Raw genomic sequence first — 8,369 nt, forward strand, 5'->3', positions numbered from 1 at the left:
ATGGACACAACAAAAGGAGAAATTATGAATCATATCAGAATATGTAAAATATTTGACAGATGGCGCTTAAGTCAATATTTAAAATGCTTTTCTAAACAACAGTGTTGGAAGATGTCAGTGATTTTAGTGAAACTTTTAACATAACAGCACAGTTAGGTGTATATGTTTCCTAACTGTGGCTAAAGCTGCTGCTAGCTGGTTTACTCTCCGAAGCTGGTTCCTTTATTTATTTTTTTTATATACTTTATTTTTGATGAGGTTTTTATACAGGGCAAACCATAACAACAAGAAGGAAAAGAAAAATATATACCAATAAAAAAAGGAAATAAATAAATAAATAAAAATAATATCACAACAGCATACATCATAAACAGCACTCAAAAACAGAGAGGTCACCAAGGGAGGGAGACAGCTATACCATACAAAAAGATAAAACTAAAACTGACAGATAACTGACAAACAAGTTAGTGTATGTAAAATTCCATGAAGTGTCAGACAGGTGGGAGTTTCTTTTCAGATTTACCAAGTCCTGCCAAGCCACTCAGCACCAGACTCCTATTATTACACCTAATGATGAAATAATGATACTCAACTTACTCTTGAGTTCCTATACGTTAACCATTTCAACCAATATTTTTTAATTTTGTTTTCCTGAAGTCTTATGGAGAAGGTGAGCATTTCCAATTCACATATTTCTTCTACGGTGGCTGACCAGTCTCTCAATGTCGGTGGGCTCCCACTAAGTCACTTTCTTGTTATTGATTTCTTTCCTGCTATCAGTAGTATTTTCAACAGGTACATATCCTGAGTGTTGAATTCATTTGGTAAATTGCTTAAATATATAGTTTGAAAGTTGTGCTCAATTTCAAAACCAAGAATTACACTTATCTCTTTGGTTACCTTGGACCAATAGGAATAAATCAATGGGTAGCCCCAGAAAATATGAAAGTGGTCAGCCATCACATTATGGCCAACAAAGCCCAGATTCAGCTCTGCCAGTGTGGGAAAATGTTCTTTTGAGGGTAATGAAAAACCTAACAATATTCTTCCATGAAAATTAACTCAAACGTCCTGCGCTAGTGGCGGTGGAGTTAATTTGGCATATGTTTAGCCACTCATCCTCTGTCAGCGATATTATTAGTCATAATACCATAATTTGCTTTGTATATTTTGTTTAAATTTCTGGTAATGTTAATACCTAAATATTTCATGGTTTTTGTTTTCCAATTAAATTTGAACTGATTACTTATATCCTCTCGGGGTGAGTAGTGGAAGCACAGGGTCTGAGTTTTTCCAATTTTTAATTTATAACCTGAATAAAGTCCAAATTGGTGGAGGCAGGACATGAGGACATGACCCAGGTGCCAGACTGGCATCTGGGTCTGGGTCAGTTAAGGTCACCAGAACACCATCAGTGTATAGACATGTTTTGTATTCTCTTCCCTTAAAAATGATTCCCTTAATTTCTGGATCTTCCCTAATTTTTTGAGCAAGTGACTCTATGAAAAGTGCAAAGAGAATTGGGCTCAGAGGGCATCCTTGCCGGCATCCTCGTTCCAGAGGGAATGTTCCTGAAAGGCCACCATTTATTTTGATCCGGGCTACTGGCGACTTGTATATTGATTTTAAACAACTTATGACTGTGTAATTAAAGCCAAACCGCTGTAGGACCAGATACCAGATATTCACATCGTACAGAATCAAGGGCTTTTTCAGCATCAAAACTGATTGCTAAAGATTTCAAATTATTTCTGTTCATGATGTTGAATAAGTGTAACGCTCGCCTCACATTATCCTGTGTACGTCTATTTTTAATAAATCCTGTCTGGTCTGTATCAATCAGTTCGGGAATAATGTTTTCTAGTCTACCGACAATTATTGAAGTGAATATTTTATAATCAATGTTCAAGACCGAAATGGGCCGGTCTTGAACATTCACTTTTATCCTTTCCTGGTTTAGGTATAACGGATATTATCGCTTGTTTCCAGGATGGTGGAGTCTCACCTCCTTTAAGCACATGATTAAAACAATTTAGCAACAAAGGTGTTATATAGAACTCCTAAACATTTTATACCATTCAGCTGGTAATCTGTCACCACCTGGTGACTTACTTGTTTTCAATTTTGAGATGGCTTTATCGACCTCTGCCAGTGTTATATCTGCAGATTTCCAATTATTTTTGCTCTATGCCAATTGAGGGGAGATCCAAAGAGTCTAGAAACTGCTTTACTGAGGAAAGGTCGGTTAATTTGGGTTGACTATACAATTTCCTGTAATATACTTCAAATGATTTATGTATTTCGTCTTGGGAGAAACTCATCTGATTGGAAATGGGATTTTTAATGGATCTGTCTAGTTGTTGTTGTTTTAGTCGCCAGGCTAATATTTTTTTTGCTCGAGGTCCATTTTCATAATAAGTTTGTTTTATATATTTGAGACTAAGTATCACCTTATCATTGAGTTTCCTATTTAGCTCCACTTTTATTGCGGCAATTTGCTGTAGCAGAAAAGGGTCTTTGGTTTCAATATGCTTCTGCTCTAAAATGTTTAGCTGTTTTGTCAGGTCATTGAATTGCTCAGTTTTTTCTTTTTTCTTCCTTGATGCCCACATAATAATTTTCCCACGCAGTACTGCTTTTGCCGCATCCCATAATATACTTGGGGACAATTCATTGCTGTTATTAAATTCTAGGTAATCTGCAAATTCCTTGTTAATAAATTCCTCAAATTTATCGTTCAACAAAGCTGTGTTAAGTCTCCAAATTGTTGTCTTAGTATGAGAATCTAAATATAGTGTCAAATATACCCCTGAGTGATCTGACACATCCCTAGTACCAATACTACAGTCTAAGACCCTGTATCTGTCTGCTCTGAATAGGAAAAAAATAGTCAATTCTTGAGTAAATGCCATGGGAGTGAGAGAAAAAGGTGAACTCCTTAGCCAATGGGTGGCATTCCCTCCAGACATCAAATAAGCCAATCCTTTTGATCATTTTCTTTTATATACAGAGATTCCGAGTTGATTTTATTTAAAGGGTTTGAGGAATCCAAGGAAGGATGCAGTTGTGCATTCCAGTCCCCTCCACATATCAAAACACCAGATGTTTCAGCCAATATGAGATCAAGCATTTTATCAATAAAGGTTTTGTCATGTCCTGGAGGTCTGTTGAGTAAAGTTACTTCATTTGAGTCTAGTGTTCCCCTAACCAAAACTAAGCAGCCTTTGTCTGTAATTTGTTTGGATACCTGGAAGTCCACATTATTTGCAACTAATATTGCCACACCCCTAGTGTGTCCATTTGAGTGGGAGGAATAAAATGTCTTTTTAAAAAACCCCTTTTTTTTACATGGTTCTCTTTTGTTAAGTGGGTTTCTTGCCAGAAGATTATTTGTTGCTGTTCTCTCTTCATCTCAGCTATAAGCTTTCCTCTTTTAATTGGATTCTGTAACCCGTGAACATTAATAGTTATAAATTTATATTGCTGTTGGAACATAAATCCTTAAATGAATAAATCCCTCTAACTTACACATCCAAGGTGACCATAACAGTAAAACATTTATAAAAATCAAAAACAAAAAACCTAAAACTTCTAACCTTACAACAGGAACGACTTCCAAAACAAAACAACTCATTAAGGAGTCTTGCATGAAGAGAAAATTCCCCATGAGATTCTTCTCATGGGGGGTCTCTCCAGTGCGAACTGGCATAGCTCGTGCGAGTATAATCTCAGTGCACAATCAGAGCCCTTAAACCGGCTCCCAAAAACAGTCATGTATTATCTACTTTTTAAAAAATCGGTAACGTATTTCTTGTTAACATTAGCGAAGGTTAAACGAAGGCTTATCATGATAATGTCTGACAGTGTCTCTATACGAAAATATTCGTATCTTAGTCCACATGCTGGATCGAATCACAGTGATTCCTTATCTTACCGCAAGAGTTTTAACGAGCGGCGCTTAGCTTTGAAAAGGCGGCAGCGTCTCCAGCCTCAAGACGAAATCCGCTGAGTTTTTTTCGTGCTCTCTCTCCTTGTGCGTCGGTGTTCCGTTGTTTGGCCTCCGCCGTCACCCATGACAATCTGTCGAATTTCTCCATCGGCGCAATCGGGAGCGAGACCTCTCTTCCTTCATGGCTTCCGCCGCGCTGCTATACGTGATTGGGCCACAGTCAAAAAACATATGGAGCTTAGCTGGCGGCAGGGTTTGGAAACGGAGACCATTTTCTTTCAGAAGTTTTCTGATAGGGGCGTAAGCTTTCCTCTTCTTTTGGGTCTCTGGCGGATAGTCCTGGTCGAAATAAACCCGCTGCTGGATGAGGCGAATCTCTCTTTTCTTCCACGCGGCACGAAGCACCAAATCCCTGGTTCTGAATGCCAGAAAGGAGATCACCACGGAGCGGGGGTTCGCATTCTGCGGTGGTTGGGACCCAAAGCCTGGTGGCAGCGCTGTATAGCTAAATCGATAGCCTGGAGTGACAGCTCAGCCTTAATGAAACCGTCCATAAATTCCAACAGATTGTCTCCCTCTGTGTCTTCCGTACACACGGATGTTGTTTCTACGTGAGCGTGCTTCTAAATCAGTCAGTTTGGCTTGAATTTTATCTTGGTTGTTTAAAGTTTGAGACAGCACCTCTTTCGCCGCCGCGTCCACTCCTCCATTTCTGCCAAACGTTGTAACGACTCCTCCGCTCTCTTTTGGTTCTCTTTTATGTCCGACACAATTTCGTTTAGTTTTCCATTAATCTCCTCTTGGAAACTTCTTAAATCTCTCTTCATGTTGGCGGAGAAGTCGTAACGAAAGTAGCACAGCTCTTCCTTCACGTCTGCACGGATAGCTACAATGCTAGCCTGAAGCTCTTCCATAGCCATGTGCTGGTCAGATACGCCTTCGTCAAATAGTGAAATCCGCTCGCCTGTTTCGTCTGTCTGTTTTGATTTAACGTTACTTTTCGATGCCTTTCCCCTTTTCATCATAAAATAATCTGTCTTATTGGGTTAAATTCAGCTCTGGCAACGGGGAATTAACCAACCGAGTAGGGAGCTCTGGTTCAATGCGTCTGTTCACCTCAGCGCCATAACAGGAAGTCAGGCTGGTTCCTTTAAATGCAGTTTGAGAATGGTAAATTGACAATGACTAATAACGACTATCTAACACTTAAATACTGTTTTATTAAAGTTGATACAGAAAGTGAACCTTTTAACAATACAGCACTAACAGACAGCGGTGTATATATTTTCCCAACTGTGGCTAAAGCTGCTGCTAGCTGGTTAACTCTGATCGGAGGCTGTTTTTTTTTTATACACAATTAGAGAATGGTGGATTGACAATGAGTAATAATAGCTTTCTAACACTTAAATGCTGTTGTTATTAACCTTACCTTTTATTATATCCGTAAGATAATGAGTATCCGTGAATTTTTCAGTCAGGTTTCCCAAAGCAAAATCACACCGGAAGTAAAGATACACCTCTTTGAGTTATGGCGGCCATTGTCTGACGTCACTGTGAAAAGGGTCTATTGTCATCACTCTTCCCCCTATACCGCGCCCCTGATTAAGACTACTAAATACATCCCATTTAAATCAATATTATTACTGATTATTCTGTATAGTATATGCATGCAGTTCAGATAAGCTTCCCTCTGACATTTTGCATTACATTTCACTGTAACTTTGCTCTTTTTCAAATTGGTATAAGGACGTTAACACACTGACTGTGGCCCAAAAATTACATATGAAAAATGAAAGAAAACGATCAAAGTTAAATTATAAACATGGACCTGCTCAAACATATTTTGTCCAGCCCCAAAATTGTTCTTAAGAAATTTTCTTGTTTATTGTCCCCCCCAATAATGAAATGGGATTTCTGCCCTTGTTCCTTTAATATAGTCTTGGGAGAAGATCTCATTACCTTCATGATGAGCTGCTTCTCTGGGATTGCCGAACACTGTTTGTAATCCCTGTGGTTTGGGAGCTTCTCCACAAACAGCCTGAACAAATGAAGACTGAAATTAACTTCCTTCTAGTTAAAGACCATCCCTGGCACACAGGCATGCCCCCGCAGGTGCTCCTCACGTGATGAGCTTGGTGTAGAGGACATATGCATTCTCCAGACTGCCCTCCTCCAGGTAAACAGCTGCCATGCGCTCCATCTCCACTCCGGAGCGGAAGTAGCGTCTGGGTTCGATATCCTCATTAATCTCTATGCAGCATCCCATTTTTGCCAGAGCTCGCACACGCTCTGCTGCTGTCAGCGTCACGTCAGTGTAGTCTGGTTCCGCTGCCAGCTTCTTCTGTGAAACAGAAATCAAAAAGAAAGATTTAACCCTAATCATGGAAGCTTTTACAGTAACCATGGTAACCATAACAACAGCATGCACAGAGAAAAGAATTACTATCTGTGTTTGAATGGTACACTGAATAGTTTGAATCACAAACACTCAGCTGGAACCCTGTTTCCTTCCAGATCAATTGAAAGCATGTATGCGGTGATTGTTCTTCAGTTCATTAAAGTGAAGAGAATGATGTGTCATTCATCCACACAGAGAGGGCCCTCAGAGTAGGAGACCTGGTGGTTTAAAGGATCAAAGATGTATGTTAAAAATGGGGCATCGAAGGGAAAGAAATAAAGTCATGAAGCAATTGTTTTTTCAGGCTTGAAAGGGGCTGCTGCCTGTGCTCTCCAGCTTTTGAATTGGTTTATCCTACAGGAAAGAAATATATAAACATTCAAAGTTTAAATAACAGATAGGCTTAGGAATAAAAATAAATACTCAAACTTACCTAGCAAATTTAAACTAGCTTAAAGTGTAACTAACTCCCAAATTAACTCTTCGTTTTGCTGATAAACTGTCTAAATAGGTTGTTTAAGGTATTTTGTTAAATCAACTTACATCATGTTATAATGTTATTCCCTCATCAAAAACATACCTGGAATGTTGTTATGATTCTTTCAAGCATGGCTGGCTGCAGGAGCATATACTTTGTACCAGAGTCCACAAGTTCAAATAGGAAGACTGTGAACTACCAGATCTATCTGCTACTGACCAACCAGAGACTCAGTCAGTACTGACAAGTCAACCTGTAACTGTGATATTGGAAAAATTACACTGCTCTCCTTCAAATTGGTATAAGGATATTAACACACTAACTGTGGCCCAAAAATTACACATGGAAAATCAAAGAAAACGATCAAACTTAAATTATACACATGGACCTGCTCAAACATAATCAAATGTCTCAAGATTTTGATGTTGATATGCAGGCTGAATCCGAGCTCTGCTGCTGCACTATAAGCTGGTATTGCAAGGGGTACTTAAACCAAAGTTTTGGAACATTTCTCCGTTTGAAGCTATCAGAAATCCTTAAGAATCTCTGAATGTTTCCTGACAGGTCTGTAAAGTAACTTTCATTTGTAGCACTGGACAAAAAGTTGTAGCACCAGCACAAAATGTCTCTAAAATCTCTGACAAACACTAGTGAATACAAAGAGAACACAATAAGAAGATATATCTTGAAACGTGTTTGTCAGTGAACATGCATACAAAATAACCTTTTTTATTTCAAATTAGAATAGATATGTTTGATGCATAAATGTGAGAAATGTGTCCAGTTTGAATCATACTGCAGTAAGTATACTGTAAGTCAAACCTTTAGAGATAACTTATGTTATAAGTTACTTGCATATAACTTATAACATATAAACATATTTTCCTACCAGAACAGGAAACACACTAGATTTGGTTTGCACTAATATCAAGAAGGTCTTCAGAGCAGCTCCCCTGCACTATCTTGGCTCTTTGGATCATCTTTCAGTTCTGCTCATACCAGCATACCAGCCACTGCTCGCTATGCACATGCACAACCAACACATGGTCGAAGGGGAGTATGCAGCATCTGTGTCACACTACAGCCAGTGGTGTATGGAGAAGGTTACAGCAACAAAGTCAATGTTGTCAATGTCAGTCTGATTATAAAGCTACTATATAGTCTGATTATATAATTAAAGTCTTTCCATGACAAGATAACATTAACTGCCTTAATGAGCTGAACAACTTCTTTGGAAGGTTTGAAGCCCTAAATAAAACCCCTGTGAGGAAAGCTACCCGTCACCCTGTGAACAGGCTCTAAGGTTCGAAACATCTGCTGTGTGAAAGTCCCAGGCCTTGACACAGCTGCAGGTCCTGACAACAGTCCAGCAAGGCTGATCAGAGTGTGCAGACCAGCTAACCCATGTGCTCACAGACATCTTCAATACATCACTGTACTAGAACATTGTCCCCTCATGTTTTAAGTCATATATAATTATTCCAGCGCCCAAGAAACCAACCATCACATCTTAATGACTTTCTCCCCGTAGCACTAACATGTAC

The 8,369-nt window shown here is 39.0% G+C and overlaps 1 long non-coding RNA gene across 1 annotated transcript; it reads right to left on the minus strand.

Annotated features, from left to right (window-relative positions):
• Positions 1-91: 91 nt before the first annotated feature.
• LOC107835272 (uncharacterized) lies at positions 92-6,563 on the minus strand. Its single transcript, XR_001661086.1, has 3 exons — positions 6,073-6,563; positions 5,195-5,987; positions 92-132 (listed from the first exon to the last, which is right to left on the minus strand). It is a non-coding gene; the product is annotated as an uncharacterized LOC107835272 (long non-coding RNA).
• Positions 6,564-8,369: the final 1,806 nt, after the last annotated feature.

The sequence above is a fragment of the Poecilia formosa genome, unplaced genomic scaffold (assembly GCF_000485575.1).
Source record: "Poecilia formosa unplaced genomic scaffold, Poecilia_formosa-5.1.2 Scaffold1399, whole genome shotgun sequence".
Taxonomy (NCBI): domain Eukaryota; kingdom Metazoa; phylum Chordata; class Actinopteri; order Cyprinodontiformes; family Poeciliidae; genus Poecilia; species Poecilia formosa.